At 31.8% G+C, this 26,667-nt stretch overlaps 11 non-coding genes across 11 annotated transcripts; all 11 read right to left on the reverse strand.

Annotated features, from left to right (window-relative positions):
• Positions 1-978: 978 nt before the first annotated feature.
• On the reverse strand, positions 979-1,062 carry TRNAL-CAA. Its single transcript has one exon. It is a non-coding gene; the product is annotated as a tRNA-Leu (tRNA).
• Positions 1,063-2,365: 1,303 nt separating this feature from the next.
• On the reverse strand, positions 2,366-2,449 carry TRNAL-CAA. Its single transcript has one exon. It is a non-coding gene; the product is annotated as a tRNA-Leu (tRNA).
• Positions 2,450-3,731: 1,282 nt separating this feature from the next.
• Positions 3,732-3,815, reverse strand: TRNAL-CAA. The gene has a single exon. It is a non-coding gene; the product is annotated as a tRNA-Leu (tRNA).
• Positions 3,816-6,502: 2,687 nt separating this feature from the next.
• On the reverse strand, positions 6,503-6,586 carry TRNAL-CAA. The gene has a single exon. It is a non-coding gene; the product is annotated as a tRNA-Leu (tRNA).
• Positions 6,587-9,247: 2,661 nt separating this feature from the next.
• TRNAL-CAA lies at positions 9,248-9,331 on the reverse strand. The gene has a single exon. It is a non-coding gene; the product is annotated as a tRNA-Leu (tRNA).
• A 2,665-nt stretch (positions 9,332-11,996) lies between these two features.
• TRNAL-CAA lies at positions 11,997-12,080 on the reverse strand. The gene has a single exon. It is a non-coding gene; the product is annotated as a tRNA-Leu (tRNA).
• A 2,666-nt stretch (positions 12,081-14,746) lies between these two features.
• TRNAL-CAA lies at positions 14,747-14,830 on the reverse strand. The gene has a single exon. It is a non-coding gene; the product is annotated as a tRNA-Leu (tRNA).
• A 2,669-nt stretch (positions 14,831-17,499) lies between these two features.
• Positions 17,500-17,583, reverse strand: TRNAL-CAA. Its single transcript has one exon. It is a non-coding gene; the product is annotated as a tRNA-Leu (tRNA).
• Positions 17,584-20,249: 2,666 nt separating this feature from the next.
• On the reverse strand, positions 20,250-20,333 carry TRNAL-CAA. Its single transcript has one exon. It is a non-coding gene; the product is annotated as a tRNA-Leu (tRNA).
• A 2,664-nt stretch (positions 20,334-22,997) lies between these two features.
• TRNAL-CAA lies at positions 22,998-23,081 on the reverse strand. Its single transcript has one exon. It is a non-coding gene; the product is annotated as a tRNA-Leu (tRNA).
• A 2,642-nt stretch (positions 23,082-25,723) lies between these two features.
• TRNAL-CAA lies at positions 25,724-25,807 on the reverse strand. The gene has a single exon. It is a non-coding gene; the product is annotated as a tRNA-Leu (tRNA).
• Between the last annotated feature and the right edge of the window lie 860 nt (positions 25,808-26,667).

Below are 26,667 nucleotides of genomic sequence, written 5' to 3' on the forward strand. Positions count from 1 at the left end.
GCCGAATAAGTACGTCCAACTATACTCTACAATGAAACAAATTATTCAAGAAACAAAGAACATCATGTACCACAAAAATGAACCTAGAACTTCAATCAATATGTACATCCTCAAATAATAAACCATATCCATACAAATAGTGAACCTTATGCATAAAAATAATGAATGTTCAATAAACATAATGTACTTATGCATAAAAACAATGTACTTCATGTATAAAAATAATGTCCTTTAGATCGTAGTTCACCTAATAAGCATGGCCTACGTATATGGGGCCACGTTGACGGCACATGCAAGGCTCGTGGGGCTTTGATGGATCCACACGCACTAGGTAACGCCTAAATTCATATGGAGTAATCCATTGTTGCGAGAGAAATTGCGACAGAGGATCACGGGTGGTTAAATTGTGAAATTTTAAGGACTTGGGGTGGTTAACTTGGACCACGAATGGTTAAATTTGAAATTCCAAGGACCACAAATAGTCAATTCCAATGTTTTGGACTAAACGTGGTAAAACCACTATACTCGGAGTACTTAAAATGGTATTAACTCATTGCTCCGTCCTCTTTCGTCCCACTTGTTCCAACTGTAGTGGCCTAATTTGCCCTTTTAAATGCCATATTCCTATTGGAATTAAAAAAAAAAATAATTACAAATTTTATTGAATAGACAACGTTTAAAACCTCCTGACATAACAAAAAAATCAAAGAAGAACAGTCAAATAAACTTTCAAACTATTTTTAATTACAAAAGATTTCCTATTAAACTTTCTTAAAGGGTAAGTAGAACATTTTTACATAAAAATTACTTGCGATAGAAGAACAGTCAAATAAACTTTCAAACTATTTTTAATTACAAAAGATTTCATATTAAAGTGTAAGTAGAACATTTTTACATATAAATTACTTGCGACTCCATGACCATATACTATTATGAAGCTAAATCTTTGCTTACTTTTTGTAAAGTTTTATGTTATTATGTCAGAAGTGGGATTTGAACCCACGCCCTCTCATGAGAACCAGAACTTGAGTCTGGCGCCTTAGACCACTCGGCCATCCTGACTTCACAACTTTTATAGTGTATTAATTGTTCATCGTTTTGAATGTTTATTTTTAATACATTAAAAAATGAACATTGATCAATGGTTTATCTTATGTGCGAATTGTGGTTGGTGTATCATGTATGTTGTTAAATGTGGAAACCTATTGATGGCAATTTTAACTGTGGATCATGCATAAAAAAAAATTCACACAAATAGTGAACTTCATGTAAAGAAGTAATGAATATTATGTATACAAATGGTGAACACAGATTTGCTAAATATCATATTTTTAAGTAAAGGTAAAGGGGTGTGCCGAATAAGTACGTCCAACTAAACTCTATAATGAAATAAAATATTCAAGAAACAAAGAACATCATGTACCACAAAAATGAACCTTGAACTTCAATCAGTATGTACATCCTCAAATAACAAACCATATCTATACAAATAGTGAACCTTATGCATAAAAATAATGAATGTTCAATAAACATAATGTACTTTATGCATAAAAATAATATACATCATGTATAAAAATAATGTCCTTTAGATCGTAGTTCACCTAATAAGCATGGCATATGCATATGGGGCCACGTTGACGTCACATGCAAGACTCGTGGGGCTTTGATGGATCCACCCGCACTAGGTAACGCCATAATTCATATGGAGTAATCCATTGCTCCGTGAGAAATTGCGACAGAGGATCACGGGTGGTTAAATTGTGAAATTTTAAGGACTAGGGGTGGTTAACTTTGACCACGAATGGTTAAATTTGAAATTCGAAGGACCACAAATAGTCAATTCCAATGTTTTGGACTAAACATGGTAAAACCACTATACTCGGAGTACTTAAAATGGTATTAACTCATTGCTCCGTCCTCTTTCGTCCCACTTGTTCCAACTGTAGCGGCCTAATTTGCCCTTTTAAATACCATATTCCTATTGGATTTTTTAAAAAAAATAATTACAAATTTTATAGAATAGACAACATTTAAAACCTCCTGACATAAAAAAAAAGTCATAGAAGAACAGTCAAATAAACTTTCAAACTATTTTTAATTACAAAAGATTTCATATTAAACTTTCTTAAAGTGTAAGTAGAACATTTTTACATATAAAAAACTTGCGATAGAAGAACAGTCAAATAAACTTTCAAACTATTTTTAGAACATTTTTACATATAAATTACTTGCGATAGAAGAACAGTCAAATAAACTTTCAAACTATTTTTAATTACAAAAGATTTCATATAATTACTTGCAACTCCATGACCATATACCATTATGAAGCTAAATCTTTGCTTATTTTTGTAGTTTTATGTTATTACGTCAGAAGTGGGATTTCAACCCACGCCCTCTCACGAGGACCAGAACTTGAGTCTGGCGCCTTAGACCACTCGGCCATCCTGACTTCACAACATTTATAGTGTATTAATTGTTCATCGTTTTGAATGTTTATTTTTAATACATTAAAAAATGAACATTGATCAATGGTTTATCTTGTAATGCGAATAGTGGTTGGTGTATCACGTATGTTGTTAAATGTGGAAACGTATTGATGGCAATTTTTACTGTGGATCATGCATAAAAAAAATTCACACAAATAGTGAACTTCATGTAAAGAAGTAATGAATATTATGTATACAAATAGTGAACATAGATTTGCTAAATATCATATTTTTAAGTAAAGGTAAAGGGGTGTGCCGAATAAGTACGTCCAGCTATACTCTACAATGAAATAAAATATTCAAGAAACAAAGAACATCATGTACCACAAAAATGAACCTAGAACTTCAATCATTATATGTACATCCTCAAACAATAAACCATATCCATACAAATAGTGAACTTATGTATATAAATAATGAATGTTCAATAAACATAATGTACTTATGCATAAAAATAATGTACTTCACGTATAAAAATAATGTCCTTTAGATCGTAGTTCACCTAATAAGCATGGCCTACGTATATGGGGCCACGTTGACGGCACATGCAAGACTCGTTGGGTTTTGATGGATCCACACGCTCTAGGTAACGCCTAAATTCATATGGAGTAATCCATTGCTCCGAGAGAAATTGCGACAGAGGATCACGGGTGGTTAAATTGTGAAATTTTAAGGACTTGGGGTGGTTAACTTGGACCACAAATGGTTAAATTTGAAATTCGAAGGACCACAAATAGTCAATTCCAATGTTTTGGACTAAACGTGGTAAAACCACTATACTCGGAGTACTTAAAATGGTATTAACTCATTGCTCCGTCCTCTTTCGTCCCACTTGTTCCAACTGTAGCGGCCTAATTTGGCCTTTTAAATACCACATTCCTATTGGAATTAAAAAAAAATAATTACAAATTTTATTGAATAGACAACGTTTAAAACCTCCTGACATAACAAAAAAGTCATAGAAGAATAGTCAAATAAACTTTCAAACTATTTTTAATTACAAAAGATTTCATAATAAACTTTCTTAAAGTGTAAGTAGAACATTTTTACATAAAAATTACTTGCGATAGAAGAACAGTCAAATAAACTTTCAAACTATTTTTAATTACAAAAGATTTCATATTAAACTTTCTTAAAGTGTAAGTAGAACATTTTTACATATAAATTACTTGCGACTCCATGAGTCGCCATATACTATTATGAAGCTAAATCTTTGCTTACTTTTTGTAAAGTTTTATGTTATTATGTCAGAAGTGGGATTTGAACCCACACCCTCTCACGAGAACCAGAACTTGAGTCTGGCGCCTTAGACCACTCGGCCATCCTGACTTCACAACTTTTATAGTGTATTAATTGTTCATCGTTTTGAATGTTTATTTTTAATACATTAAAAAATGAACATTGATCAATAGTTTATCTTATATGCGAATTGTGGTTGGTGTATCATGTATGTTGTTAAATGTGGAAACCTATTGTTGGCAATTTTAACTGTGGATCATGCATAAAAAAAATTCACACAAATAGTGAACTTCATGTAAAGAAGTAATGAATATTATGTATACAAATGGTGAACACAGATTTGCTAAATATCATATTTTTAAGTAAAGGTAAAGGGGTGTGCCGAATAAGTACGTCCAGCTAAACTCTATAATGAAATAAAATATTCAAGAAACAAAGAACATCATGTACCACAAAAATGAACCTTGAACTTCAATCAGTAAATGACATCATACAAATAACCTAGTATTACATCCTCAAATAATAAACCATATCCATACAAATAGTGAACCTTATGCTTAAAAATAATGAATGTTCAATAAACATAATGTACTTTATGCATAAAAATAATGTACATCATGTATAAAAATAATGTCCTTTAGATCGTAGTTCACCTAATAAGCATGGCATATGTATATGGGGCCACGTTGACGTCACATGCAAGACTCGTGGGGCTTTGATGGATCCACCCGCACTAGGTAACGCCATAATTCATACGGAGTAATCCATTGCTCCGTGAGAAATTGCGACAGAGGATCACGGGTGGTTAAATTGTGAAATTTTAAGGACTAGGGGTGGTTAACTTGGACCACGAATGGTTAAATTTGAAATTCGAAGGACCACAAATAGTCAATTCCAATGTTTTGGACTAAACGTGGTAAAACCACTATACTCGGAGTACTTAAAATGGTATTAACTCATTGCTCCGTCCTCTTTCGTCCCACTTGTTCCAACTGTAGCGGCCTAATTTGGCCTTTTAAATACCATATTTTTATTGGAATTAAAAAAAAAATTACAAATTTTATTGAATAGACAACGTTTAAAACCTCCTGACATAACAAAAAAGTCATAGAAGAACAGTCAAATAAACTTTCAAACTATTTTTAATTACAAAAGATTTCATATTAAACTTTCTTAAAGTGTAAGTAGAACATTTTTACATATAAAAAACTTGCGATAGAAGAACAGTCAAATAAACTTTCAAACTATTTTTAATTACAAAATATTTCATATTAAAATTTCTTAACGTGTAAGTAAAACGTTTTTACATATAAATTACTTGCAACTCCATGACCATATACTATTATGAAGCTAAATCTTTGCTTACTTTTTGTAAAGTTTTATGTTATTATGTCAGAAGTGGGATTTGAACCCACGCCCTCTCACGAGAACCAGAACTTGAGTCTGGCGCCATAGACCACTCGCCAACCTGACTTCACAACTTTTATAGTGTATTAAATGTTCATCGTTTTGAATGTTTATTTTTAACACATTAAAAAATGAACATTGATCAATGGTTTATCTTGTAATGCGAATTGTGGTTGGTGTATCATGTATGTTGTTAAATGTGGAAACCGATTGATGGCAATTTTTACTGTGGATCATGCATAAAAAAAATTCACACAAATAATGAACTTCATGTAAAGAAGAAATGATTATTATGTATACAAATGGTGAACATAGATTTGCTAAATATCATATTTTTAAGTAAAGGTAAAGGGGTGTGCCGAATAAGTACGTCCAGCTATACTCTACAATGAAATAAAATATTCATGAAACAAAGAACATCATGTACCACAAAAATGAACCTAGAACTTCAATCAATATGTACATCCTCAAATAATAAACCATATCCATACAAATAGTGAACCTTATGCATATAAATAATGAATGTTCAATAAACATAATGTACTTTATACATAAAAATAATGTACTTCATGTATAAAAATAATGTCCTTTAGATCGTAGTTCACCTAATAAGCATGGCCTACGTATATGGGGCCACGTTGACGTCACATGCAAGACTCGTGGGGCTTTGATGGATCCACCCGCACTAGGTAACGCCATAATTCATATGGAGTAATCCATTGCTCCGTGAGAAATTGCGACAGAGGATCACGGGTGGTTAAATTGTGAAATTTTAAGGACTAGGGGTGGTTAACTTTGACCACGAATGGTTAAATTTGAAATTCGAAGGACCACAAATAGTCAATTCCAATGTTTTGGACTAAACATGGTAAAACCACTATACTCGGAGTACTTAAAATGGTATTAACTCATTGCTCCGTCCTCTTTCGTCCCACTTGTTCCAACTGTAGCGGCCTAATTTGCCCTTTTAAATACCATATTCTTATTGGAATTAAAAAAAAAATTAATTACAAATTTTATTGAATAGACAACGTTTAAAACCTCCTGACATAACAAACAAAGTCATAGAAGAACAGTCAAATAAACTTTCAAACTATTTTTAATTACAAAAGATTTCATATTAAACTTTCTTAAAGTGTAAGTAGAATATTTTTACATATAAAAAACTTGCGATAGAAGAACAGTCAAATAAACTTTCAAACTATTTTTAGAACATTTTTACATATAAATTACTTGCGATAGAAGAACAGTCAAATAAACTTTCAAACTATTTTTAATTACAAAAGATTTCATATAATTACTTGCAACTCCATGACCATATACCATTATGAAGCTAAATCTTTGCTTATTTTTGTAGTTTTATGTTATTACGTCAGAAGTGGGATTTCAACCCACGCCCTCTCACGAGGACCAGAACTTGAGTCTGGCGCCTTAGACCACTCGGCCATCCTGACTTCACAACATTTATAGTGTATTAATTGTTCATCGTTTTGAATGTTTATTTTTAATACATTAAAAAATGAACATTGATCAATGGTTTATCTTGTAATGCGAATTGTGGTTGGTGTATCATGTATGTTGTTAAATGTGGAAACGTATTGATGGCAATTTTTACTGTGGATCATGCATAAAAAAAATTCACACAAATAGTGAACTTCATGTAAAGAAGTAATGAATATTATGTATACAAATAGTGAACATAGATTTGCTAAATATCATATTTTTAAGTAAAGGTAAAGGGGTGTGCCGAATAAGTACGTCCAGCTATACTCTACAATGAAATAAAATATTCAAGAAACAAAGAACATCATGTACCACAAAAATGAACCTAGAACTTCAATCATTATATGTACATCCTCAAACAATAAACCATATCCATACAAATAGTGAACTTATGTATATAAATAATGAATGTTCAATAAACATAATGTACTTATGCATAAAAATAATGTACTTCACGTATAAAAATAATGTCCTTTAGATCGTAGTTCACCTAATAAGCATGGCCTACGTATATGGGGCCACGTTGACGGCACATGCAAGACTCGTTGGGTTTTGATGGATCCACACGCTCTAGGTAACGCCTAAATTCATATGGAGTAATCCATTGCTCCGAGAGAAATTGCGACAGAGGATCACGGGTGGTTAAATTGTGAAATTTTAAGGACTTGGGGTGGTTAACTTGGACCACAAATGGTTAAATTTGAAATTCGAAGGACCACAAATAGTCAATTCCAATGTTTTGGACTAAACGTGGTAAAACCACTATACTCGGAGTACTTAAAATGGTATTAACTCATTGCTCCGTCCTCTTTCGTCCCACTTGTTCCAACTGTAGCGGCCTAATTTGGCCTTTTAAATACCACATTCCTATTGGAATTAAAAAAAAATAATTACAAATTTTATTGAATAGACAACGTTTAAAACCTCCTGACATAACAAAAAAGTCATAGAAGAATAGTCAAATATACTTTCAAACTATTTTTAATTACGAAAGATTTCATATTAAACTTTCTTAAAGTGTAAGTAGAACATTTTTACATATAAATTACATGCGATAGAAGAACAGTCAAATAAACTTTCAAACTATTTTTAATTACAAAATATTTCATATTAAACTTTCTTAAAGTGTAAGTAGAACATTTTTACATATAAATTACTTGCGACTCCATGACCATATACTATTATGAAGCTAAATCTTTGCTTACTTTTTGTAGTTTTATGTTAATATGTGAAGTGGGATTTGAACCCACGCCCTCTCACGAGGACCAGAAGTTGAGTCTGGCGCCTTAGACCACTCACCATCCTGACTTCACAACTTTTATAGTGTATTAAATGTTCATCGTTTTGAATGTTTATTTTTAGCGCATTAAAAAATGAACATTGATCAATGGTTTATCTTGTAATGCGAATTGTGGTTGGTGTATCATGTATGTTGTTAAATGTGGAAACCGATTGATGGCAATTTTTACTGTGGATCACGCATAAAAAAAATTCACACAAATAATGAACTTCATATAAAGAAGAAATGAATATTATGTATACAAATGGTGAACATAGATTTGCTAAATATCATATTTTTAAGTAAAGGTAAAGGGGTGTGCCGAATAAGTACGTCCAGCTATACTCTACAATGGAACAAAATATTCATGAAACAAAATACATCATGTACCACAAAAATGAACCTAGAACTTCAGTCAATATGTTCATCCTCAAATAATAAACCATATCCATACAAATAGTGAACCTTATGCATAAAAATAATGAATGTTCAATAAACATAATGTACTTTATATATAAAAATAATGTACTTCATGTATAAAAATAATGTCCTTTAGATCGTAGTTCACCTAATAAGCATGGCCTACGTATATGGGGCCACGTTGACGGCACATGCAAGACTCGTGGGGCTTCGATGGATCCACACGCACTAGGTAACGCCTAAATTCATATGGAGTAATCCATTGCTGCGAGAGAAATTGCGACAGAGGATCACGGGTGGTTAAATTGTGAAATTTTAAGGACTTGGGGTTGTAAACTTGGACCACGAATGGTTAAATTTGAAATTCGAAGGACCGCAAATAGTCAATTCCAATGTTTTGGACTAAACGTGGTAAAACCACTATACTCGGAGTACTTAAAATGGTATTAACTCATTGCTCCGTCCTCTTTCGTCCCACTTGTTCCAACTGTAGCGGCCTAATTTGCCCTTTTAAATACCATATTCCTATTGGAATTAAAAAAATAATAATTACAAATTTTATTGAATAGACAACGTTTAAAACCTCCTGACATAACAAAAAAGTCATAGAAGAACAGTCAAATAAACTTTCAAACTATTTTTAATTACAAAAGATTTCATATTAAACTTTCTTAAAGTGTAAGAAGAATATTTTTACATATAAATTACTTGCGATAGAAGAACAGTCAAATAAACTTTCAAACCATTTTTAGAACATTTTTACATATAAAATACTTGCGATAGAAGAACAGTCAAATAAACTTTCAAACTATTTTTAATTACAAAAGATTTCATATAATTAATTGCGATTCCATGACCATATATTATTATGAAGCTAAATCTTTGCTTACTATTTGTAAAAATTAAGTTCTTAAGTCAGAAGTGGGATTTGAACCCACGCCCTCTCACGAGGACCAGAACTTGAGTCTAGCGCCTTAGACCACTCGGCCATCCTGACTTCACAACTTTTATAGTGTATTAATTGTTCATCGTTTTGAATGTTTATTTTTAATACATTAAAAAATGAACATTGATTAATGGTTTATCTTGTAATGCGAATTGTGGTTGGTGTATCATGTATGTTGTTAAATGTGGAAACGTATTGATGGCAATTTTTACTGTGGATCATGCATAAAAAAAATTCACACAAATAGTGAACTTCATGTAAAGAAGTAATTAATATTATGTATACAAATAGTGAACATAGATTTGCTAAATATCATATTTTTAAGTAAAGGTAAAGGGGTGTGCCGAATAAGTACGTCCAGCTATACTCTACAATGAAATAAAATATTCAAGAAACAAAGAACATCATGTACCACAAAAATGAACCTAGAACTTCAATCATTATATGTACATCCTCAAACTATAAACCATATCCATACAAATAGTGAACTTATGCATACAAATAATGAATGTTCAATAAACATAATGTACTTATGCATAAAAATAATGTACTTCACGTATAAAAATAATGTCCTTTAGATCGTAGTTCACCTAATAAGCATGGCCTACGTAAATGGGGCCACGTTGACGTCACATGCAAGACTCGTGGGGCTTTGATGGATCCACCCGCACTAGGTAACGCCATAATTCATATGGAGTAATCCATTGCTCCGTGAGAAATTGCGACAGAGGATCACGGGTGGTTAAATTGTGAAATTTTAAGGACTAGGGGTGGTTAACTTGGACCACGAATGGTTAAATTTGAAATTCGAAGGACCACAAATAGTCAATTCCAATGTTTTGGACTGAACGTTGTAAAACCACTATACTCGGAGTACTTAAAATGGTATTAAGTCATTGCTCCGTCCTCTTTCGTCCCACTTGTTCCAACTGTAGCGGCCTAATTTGCCCTTTTAAATACCATATTCCTATTGGATTTTTTAAAAAAAATAATTACAAATTTTATAGAATAGACAACATTTAAAACCTCCTGACATAAAAAAAAAGTCATAGAAGAACAGTCAAATAAACTTTCAAACTATTTTTAATTACAAAAGATTTCATATTAAACTTTCTTAAAGTGTAAGTAGAACATTTTTACATATAAATTACTTGCGATAGAAGAACTGTCAAATAAACTTTCAAACTATTTTTAATTACAAAATTTTTCATATTAAACTTTCTTAAAGTGTAAGTAGAACATTTTTACATATAAATTACTTGCGATTCCATGACCATATATTATTATGAAGCTAAATCTTTGCTTACTATTTGTAAAAATTAAGTTCTTAAGTCAGAAGTGGGATTTGAACCCACGCCCTCTCACCAGGCCAAAAGTTGAGTCTGGCACCTTAGACCACTCGTCATCCTGACTTCACAACTTTTATAGTGTATTAAATGTTCATCGTTTTGAATGTTTATTTTTAATACATTAAAAAATGAACATTGATCAATGGTTTATCTTGTAATGCGAATTGTGGTTGGTGTATCATATATGTTGTTAAATGTGGAAACCTATTGATGGCAATTTTTACTGTGGATCATGCATAAAAAAAATTCACACAAATAGTGAACTTCATGTAAAGAAGTAATGAATATTATGTATACAAATAGTGAACATAGATTTGCTAAATATCATATTTTTAAGTAAAGGTAAAGGGGTGTGCCGAATAAGTACGTCCAGCTATACTCTACAATGAAATAAAATATTCAAGAAACAAAGAACATCATGTACCACAAAAATGAACCTAGAACTTCAATCATTATATGTACATCCTCAAATAATAAACCATATCCATACAAATAGTGAACTTATGCATACAAATAATGAATGTTCAATAAACATAATGTACTTATGCATAAAAATAATGTAATTCATGGATAAAAATAATGTCCTTTAGATCTTAGTTCACCTAATAAGCATGGCCTACGTATATGGGGCCACGTTGACGGCACATGCAAGACTCGTGGGGCTTTGATGGATCCACACGCACTAGGTAACGCCTAAATTCATATGGAGTAATCCATTGCTGCGAGAGAAATTGCGACAGAGGATCACGGGTGGTTAAATTGTGAAATTTTAAGGACTTGGGGTTGTAAACTTGGACCACGAATGGTTAAATTTGAAATTCGAAGGACCGCAAATAGTCAATTCCAATGTTTTGGACTAAACGTGGTAAAACCACTATACTCGGAGTACTTAAAATGGTATTAACTCATTGCTCCGTCCTCTTTCGTCCCACTTGTTCCAACTGTAGCGGCCTAATTTGCCCTTTTAAATACCATATTCCTATTGGAATTAAAAAAATAATAATTACAAATTTTATTGAATAGACAACGTTTAAAACCTCCTGACATAACAAAAAAGTCATAGAAGAACAGTCAAATAAACTTTCAAACTATTTTTAATTACAAAAGATTTCATATTAAACTTTCTTAAAGTGTAAGAAGAATATTTTTACATATAAATTACTTGCGATAGAAGAACAGTCAAATAAACTTTCAAACCATTTTTAGAACATTTTTACATATAAAATACTTGCGATAGAAGAACAGTCAAATAAACTTTCAAACTATTTTTAATTACAAAAGATTTCATATAATTAATTGCGATTCCATGACCATATATTATTATGAAGCTAAATCTTTGCTTACTATTTGTAAAAATTAAGTTCTTAAGTCAGAAGTGGGATTTGAACCCACGCCCTCTCACGAGGACCAGAACTTGAGTCTAGCGCCTTAGACCACTCGGCCATCCTGACTTCACAACTTTTATAGTGTATTAATTGTTCATCGTTTTGAATGTTTATTTTTAATACATTAAAAAATGAACATTGATTAATGGTTTATCTTGTAATGCGAATTGTGGTTGGTGTATCATGTATGTTGTTAAATGTGGAAACGTATTGATGGCAATTTTTACTGTGGATCATGCATAAAAAAAATTCACACAAATAGTGAACTTCATGTAAAGAAGTAATTAATATTATGTATACAAATAGTGAACATAGATTTGCTAAATATCATATTTTTAAGTAAAGGTAAAGGGGTGTGCCGAATAAGTACGTCCAGCTATACTCTACAATGAAATAAAATATTCAAGAAACAAAGAACATCATGTACCACAAAAATGAACCTAGAACTTCAATCATTATATGTACATCCTCAAACTATAAACCATATCCATACAAATAGTGAACTTATGCATACAAATAATGAATGTTCAATAAACATAATGTACTTATGCATAAAAATAATGTACTTCACGTATAAAAATAATGTCCTTTAGATCGTAGTTCACCTAATAAGCATGGCCTACGTAAATGGGGCCACGTTGACGTCACATGCAAGACTCGTGGGGCTTTGATGGATCCACCCGCACTAGGTAACGCCATAATTCATATGGAGTAATCCATTGCTCCGTGAGAAATTGCGACAGAGGATCACGGGTGGTTAAATTGTGAAATTTTAAGGACTAGGGGTGGTTAACTTGGACCACGAGTGGTTAAATTTGAAATTCGAAGGACCACAAATAGTCAATTCCAATGTTTTGGACTGAACGTTGTAAAACCACTATACTCGGAGTACTTAAAATGGTATTAAGTCATTGCTCCGTCCTCTTTCGTCCCACTTGTTCCAACTGTAGCGGCCTAATTTGCCCTTTTAAATACCATATTCCTATTGGATTTTTTAAAAAAAATAATTACAAATTTTATAGAATAGACAACATTTAAAACCTCCTGACATAAAAAAAAAGTCATAGAAGAACAGTCAAATAAACTTTCAAACTATTTTTAATTACAAAAGATTTCATATTAAACTTTCTTAAAGTGTAAGTAGAACATTTTTACATATAAATTACTTGCGATAGAAGAACTGTCAAATAAACTTTCAAACTATTTTTAATTACAAAATTTTTCATATTAAACTTTCTTAAAGTGTAAGTAGAACATTTTTACATATAAATTACTTGCGATTCCATGACCATATATTATTATGAAGCTAAATCTTTGCTTACTATTTGTAAAAATTAAGTTCTTAAGTCAGAAGTGGGATTTGAACCCACGCCCTCTCACCAGGCCCAAAAGTTGAGTCTGGCACCTTAGACCACTCGTCATCCTGACTTCACAACTTTTATAGTGTATTAAATGTTCATCGTTTTGAATGTTTATTTTTAATACATTAAAAAATGAACATTGATCAATGGTTTATCTTGTAATGCGAATTGTGGTTGGTGTATCATATATGTTGTTAAATGTGGAAACCTATTGATGGCAATTTTTACTGTGGATCATGCATAAAAAAAATTCACACAAATAGTGAACTTCATGTAAAGAAGTAATGAATATTATGTATACAAATAGTGAACATAGATTTGCTAAATATCATATTTTTAAGTAAAGGTAAAGGGGTGTGCTGAATAAGTACGTCCAGCTATACTCTACAATGAAATAAAATATTCAAGAAACAAAGAACATCATGTACCACAAAAATGAACCTAGAACTTCAATCATTATATGTACATCCTCAAATAATAAACCATATCCATACAAATAGTGAACTTATGCATACAAATAATGAATGTTCAATAAACATAATGTACTTATGCATAAAAATAATGTAATTCATGGATAAAAATAATGTCCTTTAGATCTTAGTTCACCTAATAAGCATGGCCTACGTATATGGGGCCACGTTGACGGCACATGCAAGACTCGTGGGGCTTTGATGGATCCACACGCACTAGGTAACGCCTAAATTCATATGGAGTAATCCATTGCTGCGAGAGAAATTGCGACAGAGGATCACGGGTGGTTAAATTGTGAAATTTTAAGGACTTGGGGTTGTAAACTTGGACCACGAATGGTTAAATTTGAAATTCGAAGGACCGCAAATAGTCAATTCCAATGTTTTGGACTAAACGTGGTAAAACCACTATACTCGGAGTACTTAAAATGGTATTAACTCATTGCTCCGTCCTCTTTCGTCCCACTTGTTCCAACTGTAGCGGCCTAATTTGCCCTTTTAAATACCATATTCCTATTGGAATTAAAAAAATAATAATTACAAATTTTATTGAATAGACAACGTTTAAAACCTCCTGACATAACAAAAAAGTCATAGAAGAACAGTCAAATAAACTTTCAAACTATTTTTAATTACAAAAGATTTCATATTAAACTTTCTTAAAGTGTAAGAAGAATATTTTTACATATAAATTACTTGCGATAGAAGAACAGTCAAATAAACTTTCAAACCATTTTTAGAACATTTTTACATATAAAATACTTGCGATAGAAGAACAGTCAAATAAACTTTCAAACTATTTTTAATTACAAAAGATTTCATATAATTAATTGCGATTCCATGACCATATATTATTATGAAGCTAAATCTTTGCTTACTATTTGTAAAAATTAAGTTCTTAAGTCAGAAGTGGGATTTGAACCCACGCCCTCTCACGAGGACCAGAACTTGAGTCTAGCGCCTTAGACCACTCGGCCATCCTGACTTCACAACTTTTATAGTGTATTAATTGTTCATCGTTTTGAATGTTTATTTTTAATACATTAAAAAATGAACATTGATTAATGGTTTATCTTGTAATGCGAATTGTGGTTGGTGTATCATGTATGTTGTTAAATGTGGAAACGTATTGATGGCAATTTTTACTGTGGATCATGCATAAAAAAAATTCACACAAATAGTGAACTTCATGTAAAGAAGTAATTAATATTATGTATACAAATAGTGAACATAGATTTGCTAAATATCATATTTTTAAGTAAAGGTAAAGGGGTGTGCCGAATAAGTACGTCCAGCTATACTCTACAATGAAATAAAATATTCAAGAAACAAAGAACATCATGTACCACAAAAATGAACCTAGAACTTCAATCATTATATGTACATCCTCAAACTATAAACCATATCCATACAAATAGTGAACTTATGCATACAAATAATGAATGTTCAATAAACATAATGTACTTATGCATAAAAATAATGTACTTCACGTATAAAAATAATGTCCTTTAGATCGTAGTTCACCTAATAAGCATGGCCTACGTAAATGGGGCCACGTTGACGTCACATGCAAGACTCGTGGGGCTTTGATGGATCCACCCGCACTAGGTAACGCCATAATTCATATGGAGTAATCCATTGCTCCGTGAGAAATTGCGACAGAGGATCACGGGTGGTTAAATTGTGAAATTTTAAGGACTAGGGGTGGTTAACTTGGACCACGAAGTGGTTAAATTTGAAATTCGAAGGACCACAAATAGTCAATTCCAATGTTTTGGACTGAACGTTGTAAAACCACTATACTCGGAGTACTTAAAATGGTATTAAGTCATTGCTCCGTCCTCTTTCGTCCCACTTGTTCCAACTGTAGCGGCCTAATTTGCCCTTTTAAATACCATATTCCTATTGGATTTTTTAAAAAAAATAATTACAAATTTTATAGAATAGACAACATTTAAAACCTCCTGACATAAAAAAAAAGTCATAGAAGAACAGTCAAATAAACTTTCAAACTATTTTTAATTACAAAAGATTTCATATTAAACTTTCTTAAAGTGTAAGTAGAACATTTTTACATATAAATTACTTGCGATAGAAGAACTGTCAAATAAACTTTCAAACTATTTTTAATTACAAAATTTTTCATATTAAACTTTCTTAAAGTGTAAGTAGAACATTTTTACATATAAATTACTTGCGATTCCATGACCATATATTATTATGAAGCTAAATCTTTGCTTACTATTTGTAAAAATTAAGTTCTTAAGTCAGAAGTGGGATTTGAACCCACGCCCTCTCACCAGGCCCAAAAGTTGAGTCTGGCACCTTAGACCACTCGTCATCCTGACTTCACAACTTTTATAGTGTATTAAATGTTCATCGTTTTGAATGTTTATTTTTAATACATTAAAAAATGAACATTGATCAATGGTTTATCTTGTAATGCGAATTGTGGTTGGTGTATCATATATGTTGTTAAATGTGGAAACCTATTGATGGCAATTTTTACTGTGGATCATGCATAAAAAAAATTCACACAAATAGTGAACTTCATGTAAAGAAGTAATGAATATTATGTATACAAATAGTGAACATAGATTTGCTAAATATCATATTTTTAAGTAAAGGTAAAGGGGTGTGCTGAATAAGTACGTCCAGCTATACTCTACAATGAAATAAAATATTCAAGAAACAAAGAACATCATGTACCACAAAAATGAACCTAGAACTTCAATCATTATATGTACATCCTCAAATAATAAACCATATCCATACAAATAGTGAACTTATGCATACAAATAATGAATGTTCAATAAACATAATGTACTTATGCATAAAAATAATGTAATTCATGGATAAAAATAATGTCCTTTAGATCTTAGTTCACCTAATAAGCATGGCCTACGTATATGGGGCCACGTTGACGGCACATGCAAGACTCGTGGGGCTTTGATGGATCCACACGCACTAGGTAACGCCTAAATTCATATGGAGTAATCCATTGCTGCGAGAGAAATTGCGACAGAGGATCACGGGTGGTTAAATTGTGAAATTTTAAGGACTTGGGGTTGTAAACTTGGACCACGAATGGTTAAATTTGAAATTCGAAGGACCGCAAATAGTCAATTCCAATGTTTTGGACTAAACGTGGTAAAACCACTATACTCGGAGTACTTAAAATGGTATTAACTCATTGCTCCGTCCTCTTTCGTCCCACTTGTTCCAACTGTAGCGGCCTAATTTGCCCTTTTAAATACCATATTCCTATTGGAATTAAAAAAATAATAATTACAAATTTTATTGAATAGACAACGTTTAAAACCTCCTGACATAACAAAAAAGTCATAGAAGAACAGTCAAATAAACTTTCAAACTATTTTTAATTACAAAAGATTTCATATTAAACTTTCTTAAAGTGTAAGAAGAATATTTTTACATATAAATTACTTGCGATAGAAGAACAGTCAAATAAACTTTCAAACCATTTTTAGAACATTTTTACATATAAAATACTTGCGATAGAAGAACAGTCAAATAAACTTTCAAACTATTTTTAATTACAAAAGATTTCATATAATTAATTGCGATTCCATGACCATATATTATTATGAAGCTAAATCTTTGCTTACTATTTGTAAAAATTAAGTTCTTAAAAGTCAGAAGTGGGATTTGAACCCACGCCCTCTCACGAGGACCAGAACTTGAGTCTAGCGCCTTAGACCACTCGACCATCCTGACTTCACAACTTTTATAGTGTATTAATTGTTCATCGTTTTGAATGTTTATTTTTAATACATTAAAAAATGAACATTGATTAATGGTTTATCTTGTAATGCGAATTGTGGTTGGTGTATCATGTATGTTGTTAAATGTGGAAACGTATTGATGGCAATTTTTACTGTGGATCATGCATAAAAAAAATTCACACAAATAGTGAACTTCATGTAAAGAAGTAATTAATATTATGTATACAAATAGTGAACATAGATTTGCTAAATATCATATTTTTAAGTAAAGGTAAAGGGGTGTGCCGAATAAGTACGTCCAGCTATACTCTACAATGAAATAAAATATTCAAGAAACAAAGAACATCATGTACCACAAAAATGAACCTAGAACTTCAATCATTATATGTACATCCTCAAACTATAAACCATATCCATACAAATAGTGAACTTATGCATACAAATAATGAATGTTCAATAAACATAATGTACTTATGCATAAAAATAATGTACTTCACGTATAAAAATAATGTCCTTTAGATCGTAGTTCACCTAATAAGCATGGCCTACGTAAATGGGGCCACGTTGACGTCACATGCAAGACTCGTGGGGCTTTGATGGATCCACCCGCACTAGGTAACGCCATAATTCATATGGAGTAATCCATTGCTCCGTGAGAAATTGCGACAGAGGATCACGGGTGGTTAAATTGTGAAATTTTAAGGACTAGGGGTGGTTAACTTGGACCACGAATGGTTAAATTTGAAATTCGAAGGACCACAAATAGTCAATTCCAATGTTTTGGACTGAACGTTGTAAAACCACTATACTCGGAGTACTTAAAATGGTATTAAGTCATTGCTCCGTCCTCTTTCGTCCCACTTGTTCCAACTGTAGCGGCCTAATTTGCCCTTTTAAATACCATATTCCTATTGGATTTTTTAAAAAAAATAATTACAAATTTTATAGAATAGACAACATTTAAAACCTCCTGACATAAAAAAAAAGTCATAGAAGAACAGTCAAATAAACTTTCAAACTATTTTTAATTACAAAAGATTTCATATTAAACTTTCTTAAAGTGTAAGTAGAACATTTTTACATATAAATTACTTGCGATAGAAGAACTGTCAAATAAACTTTCAAACTATTTTTAATTACAAAATTTTTCATATTAAACTTTCTTAAAGTGTAAGTAGAACATTTTTACATATAAATTACTTGCGATTCCATGACCATATATTATTATGAAGCTAAATCTTTGCTTACTATTTGTAAAAATTAAGTTCTTAAGTCAGAAGTGGGATTTGAACCCACGCCCTCTCACCAGGCCCAAAAGTTGAGTCTGGCACCTTAGACCACTCGTCATCCTGACTTCACAACTTTTATAGTGTATTAAATGTTCATCGTTTTGAATGTTTATTTTTAATACATTAAAAAATGAACATTGATCAATGGTTTATCTTGTAATGCGAATTGTGGTTGGTGTATCATATATGTTGTTAAATGTGGAAACCTATTGATGGCAATTTTTACTGTGGATCATGCATAAAAAAAATTCACACAAATAGTGAACTTCATGTAAAGAAGTAATGAATATTATGTATACAAATAGTGAACATAGATTTGCTAAATATCATATTTTTAAGTAAAGGTAAAGGGGTGTGCCGAATAAGTACGTCCAGCTATACTCTACAATGAAATAAAATATTCAAGAAACAAAGAACATCATGTACCACAAAAATGAACCTAGAACTTCAATCATTATATGTACATCCTCAAATAATAAACCATATCCATACAAATAGTGAACTTATGCATACAAATAATGAATGTTCAATAAACATAATGTACTTATGCATAAAAATAATGTAATTCATGGATAAAAATAATGTCCTTTAGATCTTAGTTCACCTAATAAGCATGGCCTACGTATATGGGGCCACGTTGACGGCACATGCAAGACTCGTGGGGCTTTGATGGATCCACACGCACTAGGTAACGCCTAAATTCATATGGAGTAATCCATTGCTGCGAGAGAAATTGCGACAGAGGATCACGGGTGGTTAAATTGTGAAATTTTAAGGACTTGGGGTTGTAAACTTGGACCACGAATGGTTAAATTTGAAATTCGAAGGACCGCAAATAGTCAATTCCAATGTTTTGGACTAAACGTGGTAAAACCACTATACTCGGAGTACTTAAAATGGTATTAACTCATTGCTCCGTCCTCTTTCGTCCCACTTGTTCCAACTGTAGCGGCCTAATTTGCCCTTTTAAATACCATATTCCTATTGGAATTAAAAAAATAATAATTACAAATTTTATTGAATAGACAACGTTTAAAACCTCCTGACATAACAAAAAAGTCATAGAAGAACAGTCAAATAAACTTTCAAACTATTTTTAATTACAAAAGATTTCATATTAAACTTTCTTAAAGTGTAAGAAGAATATTTTTACATATAAATTACTTGCGATAGAAGAACAGTCAAATAAACTTTCAAACCATTTTTAGAACATTTTTACATATAAAATACTTGCGATAGAAGAACAGTCAAATAAACTTTCAAACTATTTTTAATTACAAAAGATTTCATATAATTAATTGCGATTCCATGACCATATATTATTATGAAGCTAAATCTTTGCTTACTATTTGTAAAAATTAAGTTCTTAAGTCAGAAGTGGGATTTGAACCCACGCCCTCTCACGAGGACCAGAACTTGAGTCTAGCGCCTTAGACCACTCGGCCATCCTGACTTCACAACTTTTATAGTGTATTAATTGTTCATCGTTTTGAATGTTTATTTTTAATACATTAAAAAATGAACATTGATTAATGGTTTATCTTGTAATGCGAATTGTGGTTGGTGTATCATGTATGTTGTTAAATGTGGAAACGTATTGATGGCAATTTTTACTGTGGATCATGCATAAAAAAAATTCACACAAATAGTGAACTTCATGTAAAGAAGTAATTAATATTATGTATACAAATAGTGAACATAGATTTGCTAAATATCATATTTTTAAGTAAAGGTAAAGGGGTGTGCCGAATAAGTACGTCCAGCTATACTCTACAATGAAATAAAATATTCAAGAAACAAAGAACATCATGTACCACAAAAATGAACCTAGAACTTCAATCATTATATGTACATCCTCAAACTATAAACCATATCCATACAAATAGTGAACTTATGCATACAAATAATGAATGTTCAATAAACATAATGTACTTATGCATAAAAATAATGTACTTCACGTATAAAAATAATGTCCTTTAGATCGTAGTTCACCTAATAAGCATGGCCTACGTAAATGGGGCCACGTTGACGTCACATGCAAGACTCGTGGGGCTTTGATGGATCCACCCGCACTAGGTAACGCCATAATTCATATGGAGTAATCCATTGCTCCGTGAGAAATTGCGACAGAGGATCACGGGTGGTTAAATTGTGAAATTTTAAGGACTAGGGGTGGTTAACTTGGACCACGAATGGTTAAATTTGAAATTCGAAGGACCACAAATAGTCAATTCCAATGTTTTGGACTGAACGTTGTAAAACCACTATACTCGGAGTACTTAAAATGGTATTAAGTCATTGCTCCGTCCTCTTTCGTCCCACTTGTTCCAACTGTAGCGGCCTAATTTGCCCTTTTAAATACCATATTCCTATTGGATTTTTTAAAAAAAATAATTACAAATTTTATAGAATAGACAACATTTAAAACCTCCTGACATAAAAAAAAAGTCATAGAAGAACAGTCAAATAAACTTTCAAACTATTTTTAATTACAAAAGATTTCATATTAAACTTTCTTAAAGTGTAAGTAGAACATTTTTACATATAAATTACTTGCGATAGAAGAACTGTCAAATAAACTTTCAAACTATTTTTAATTACAAAATTTTTCATATTAAACTTTCTTAAAGTGTAAGTAGAACATTTTTACATATAAATTACTTGCGATTCCATGACCATATATTATTATGAAGCTAAATCTTTGCTTACTATTTGTAAAAATTAAGTTCTTAAGTCAGAAGTGGGATTTGAACCCACGCCCTCTCACCAGGCCCAAAAGTTGAGTCTGGCACCTTAGACCACTCGTCATCCTGACTTCACAACTTTTATAGTGTATTAAATGTTCATCGTTTTGAATGTTTATTTTTAATACATTAAAAAATGAACATTGATCAATGGTTTATCTTGTAATGCGAATTGTGGTTGGTGTATCATATATGTTGTTAAATGTGGAAACCTATTGATGGCAATTTTTACTGTGGATCATGCATAAAAAAAATTCACACAAATAGTGAACTTCATGTAAAGAAGTAATGAATATTATGTATACAAATAGTGAACATAGATTTGCTAAATATCATATTTTTAAGTAAAGGTAAAGGGGTGTGCCGAATAAGTACGTCCAGCTATACTCTACAATGAAATAAAATATTCAAGAAACAAAGAACATCATGTACCACAAAAATGAACCTAGAACTTCAATCATTATATGTACATCCTCAAATAATAAACCATATCCATACAAATAGTGAACTTATGCATACAAATAATGAATGTTCAATAAACATAATGTACTTATGCATAAAAATAATGTAATTCATGGATAAAAATAATGTCCTTTAGATCTTAGTTCACCTAATAAGCATGGCCTACGTATATGGGGCCACGTTGACGGCACATGCAAGACTCGTGGGGCTTTGATGGATCCACACGCACTAGGTAACGCCTAAATTCATATGGAGTAATCCATTGCTGCGAGAGAAATTGCGACAGAGGATCACGGGTGGTTAAATTGTGAAATTTTAAGGACTTGGGGTTGTAAACTTGGACCACGAATGGTTAAATTTGAAATTCGAAGGACCGCAAATAGTCAATTCCAATGTTTTGGACTAAACGTGGTAAAACCACTATACTCGGAGTACTTAAAATGGTATTAACTCATTGCTCCGTCCTCTTTCGTCCCACTTGTTCCAACTGTAGCGGCCTAATTTGCCCTTTTAAATACCATATTCCTATTGGAATTAAAAAAATAATAATTACAAATTTTATTGAATAGACAACGTTTAAAACCTCCTGACATAACAAAAAAGTCATAGAAGAACAGTCAAATAAACTTTCAAACTATTTTTAATTACAAAAGATTTCATATTAAACTTTCTTAAAGTGTAAGAAGAATATTTTTACATATAAATTACTTGCGATAGAAGAACAGTCAAATAAACTTTCAAACCATTTTTAGAACATTTTTACATATAAAATACTTGCGATAGAAGAACAGTCAAATAAACTTTCAAACTATTTTTAATTACAAAAGATTTCATATAATTAATTGCAACTCCATGACCATATACCATTATGAAGCTAAACCTTTGCTTATTTTTGTAGTTTTATGTTATTATGTCAGAAGTGGGATTTGAACCCACGCCCTCTCACGAGGACCAGAACTTGAGTCTAGCGCCTTAGACCACTCGGCCATCCTGACTTCACAACTTTTATAGTGTATTAATTGTTCATCGTTTTGAATGTTTATTTTTAATACATTAAAAAATGAACATTGATTAATGGTTTATCTTGTAATGCGAATTGTGGTTGGTGTATCATGTATGTTGTTAAATGTGGAAACGTATTGATGGCAATTTTAACTGTGGATCATGCATAAAAAAAATTCACACAAATAGTGAACTTCATGTAAAGAAGTAATGAATATTATGTATACAAATGGTGAACACAGATTTGCTAAATATCATATTTTTAAGTAAAGGTAAAGGGGTGTGCCGAATAAGTACGTCCAGCTAAACTCTATAATGAAATAAAATATTCAAGAAACAAAGAACATCATGTACCACAAAAATGAACCTTGAACTTCAATCAGTATGTACATCCTCAAATAATAAACCATATCCATACAAATAGTGAACCTTATGCATAAAAATAATGAATGTTCAATAAACATAATGTACTTTATGCATAAAAATAATGTACTTCATGTATAAAAATAATGTCCTTTAGATCGTAGTTCACCTAATAAGCATGGCATATGTATATGGGGCCACGTTGACGTCACATGCAAGACTCGTGGGGCTTTGATGGATCCACCCGCACTAGGTAACGCCATAATTCATATGGAGTAATCCATTGCTCCGTGAGAAATTGCGACAGAGGATCACGGGTGGTTAAATTGTGAAATTTTAAGGACTATGGGTGGTTAACTTGGACCACGAATGGTTAAATTTGAAATTCGAAGGACCACAAATAGTCAATTCCAATGTTTTGGACTGAAAGTTGTAAAACCACTATACTCGGAGTACTTAAAATGGTATTAACTCATTGCTCCGTCCTCTTTCGTCCCACTTGTTCCAACTGTAGCGGCCTAATTTGCCCTTTTAAATACCATATTCCTATTGGATTTTTTTAAAAAAATAATTACAAATTTTATAGAATAGACAACATTTAAAACCTCCTGACATAAAAAAAAAGTCATAGAAGAACAGTCAAATAAACTTTCAAACTATTTTTAATTACAAAAGATTTCATATTAAACTTTCTTAAAGTGTAAGTAGAACATTTTTACATATAAATAACTTGCGATAGAAGAACTGTCAAATAAACTTTCAAACTATTTTTAATTACAAAATCTTTCATATTAAACTTTCTTAAAGTGTAAGTAGAACATTTTTACATATAAATTACTTGCGATTCCATGACCATATATTATTATGAAGCTAAATCTTTGCTTACTTTTTGTAAAAATTATGTTCTTAAGTCAGAAGTGGGATTTGAACCCACGCCCTCTCACTAGGCCCAAAAGTTGAGTCTGGCACCTTAGACCACTCGTCATCCTGACTTCACAACTTTTATAGTGTATTAAATGTTCATCGTTTTGAATGTTTATTTTTAATACATTAAAAAATGAACATTGATCAATGGTTTATCTTGTAATGCGAATTGTGGTTGGTGTATCATATATGTTGTTAAATGTGGAAACCTATTGATAGCAATTTTTACTGTGGATCATGCATAAAAAAAATTCACACAAATAGTGAACTTCATGTAAAGAAGTAATGAATATTATGTATACAAATAGTGAACATAGATTTGCTAAATATCATATTTTTAAGTAAAGGTAAAGGGGTGTGCCGAATAAGTACGTCCAGCTATACTCTACAATGAAATAAAATATTCAAGAAACAAAGAACCTCATGTACCACAAAAATGAACCTAGAACTTCAATCATTATATGTACATCCTCAAATAATAAACCAGATCCATACAAATAGTGAACTTATGCATACAAATAATGAATGTTCAATAAACATAATGTACTTATGCATAAAAATAATGCACTTCATGTATAAAAATAATGTCCTTTAGATCTTAATTCACCAAATAAGCATGGCCTACGTATATGGGGCCACGTTGACGGCACATGCAAGACTCGTGGGGCTTTGATGGATCCACACGCACTAGGTAATGCCTAAATTCATATGGAGTAATCCATTGCTGCGAGAGAAATTGCGACAGAGGATCACGGGTGGTTAAATTGTGAAATTTTAAGGACTTGGGGTGGTTAACTTGGACCACGAATGGTTAAATTTGAAATTCGAAGGACCACAAATAGTCAATTCCAATGTTTTGGACTAAACGTGGTAAAACCACTATACTCGGAGTACTTAAAAAGGTATTAACTCATTGCTCCGTCCTCTTTCGTCCCACTTGTTCCAACTGTAGCGGCCTAATTTGGCCTTTTAAATACCATATTCCTATTGGAATTAAAAAAAAAAATAATTACAAATTTTATTGAATAGACAACGTTTAAAACCTCTTGACATAACAAAAAAGTCATAGAAGAACAGTCAAATAAACTTTCAAACTACTTTTAATTACAAAAGATTTCATATTAAACTTTCTTAAAGTGTAAGTAGAACATTTTTACATAAAAATTACTTGCGATAGCAGAACAGTCAAATAAACTTTCAAACTACTTTTAATTACAAAAGATTTCATATTAAACTTTCTTAAAGTGTAAGTAGAACATTTTTACATATAAATTACTTGCGACTCCATAACCCTATACTATTATGAAGCTAAATCTTTGCTTACTTTTTGGAAAGTTTTATGTTATTATGTCAGAAGTGGGATTTGAACCCACGCCCTCTCACGAGGACCAGAACTTGAGTCTAGCGCCTTAGACCACTTGGCCATCCTGACTTCACAACTTTTATAGTGTATTAATTGTTCATCGTTTTGAATGTTTATTTTTAATACATTAAAAAATGAACATTGATCAATGGTTTATCTTATATGGGAATTGTGGTTGGTGTATCATGTATGTTGTTAAATGTGGAAACCTATTGATGGCAATTTTAACTGTGGATCATGCATAAAAAAAATTCACACAAATAGTGAACTTCATGTAAAGAAGTAATGAATATTATGTATACAAATGGTGAACACTGATTTGCTAAATATCATATTTTTAAGTAAAGGTAAAGGGGTGTGCCGAATAAGTACGTCCAGCTGAACTCTATAATGAAATAAAATATTCAAGAAAAAAAGAACATCATGTACCACAAAAATGAACCTAGAACTTCAATCAGTATGTACATCCTCAAATAACCATATCCATACAAATAGTGAACCTTATGCATAAAAATAATGGATGTTCAATAAACATAATGTACTTTATGCATAAAAATAATGTACTTCATGTATAAAAATAATGTCCTTTAGATCGTAGTTCACCTAATAAGCATGGCATATGTATATGGGGCCACGTTGACGTCACATGCAAGACTCGTGGGGCTTTGATGGATCCACCCGCACTAGGTAACGCCATAATTCATATGGAGTAATCCATTGCTCCGTGAGAAATTGCGACAGAGGATCACGGGTGGTTAAATTGTGAAATTTTAAGGACTAGGGGTGGTTAACTTGGACAACGAGTGGTTAAATTTGAAACGAAGGACCACAAATAGTCAATTCCAATGTTTTGGACTAAACGTTGTAAAACCACTATACTCGGAGTACTTAAAATGGTATTAACTCATTGCTCCGTCCTCTTTCGTCCC

Source organism: Ipomoea nil, unplaced genomic scaffold (genome assembly GCF_001879475.1).
Source record: "Ipomoea nil cultivar Tokyo-kokei standard unplaced genomic scaffold, Asagao_1.1 scaffold2821, whole genome shotgun sequence".
Lineage (NCBI taxonomy): Eukaryota > Viridiplantae > Streptophyta > Magnoliopsida > Solanales > Convolvulaceae > Ipomoea > Ipomoea nil.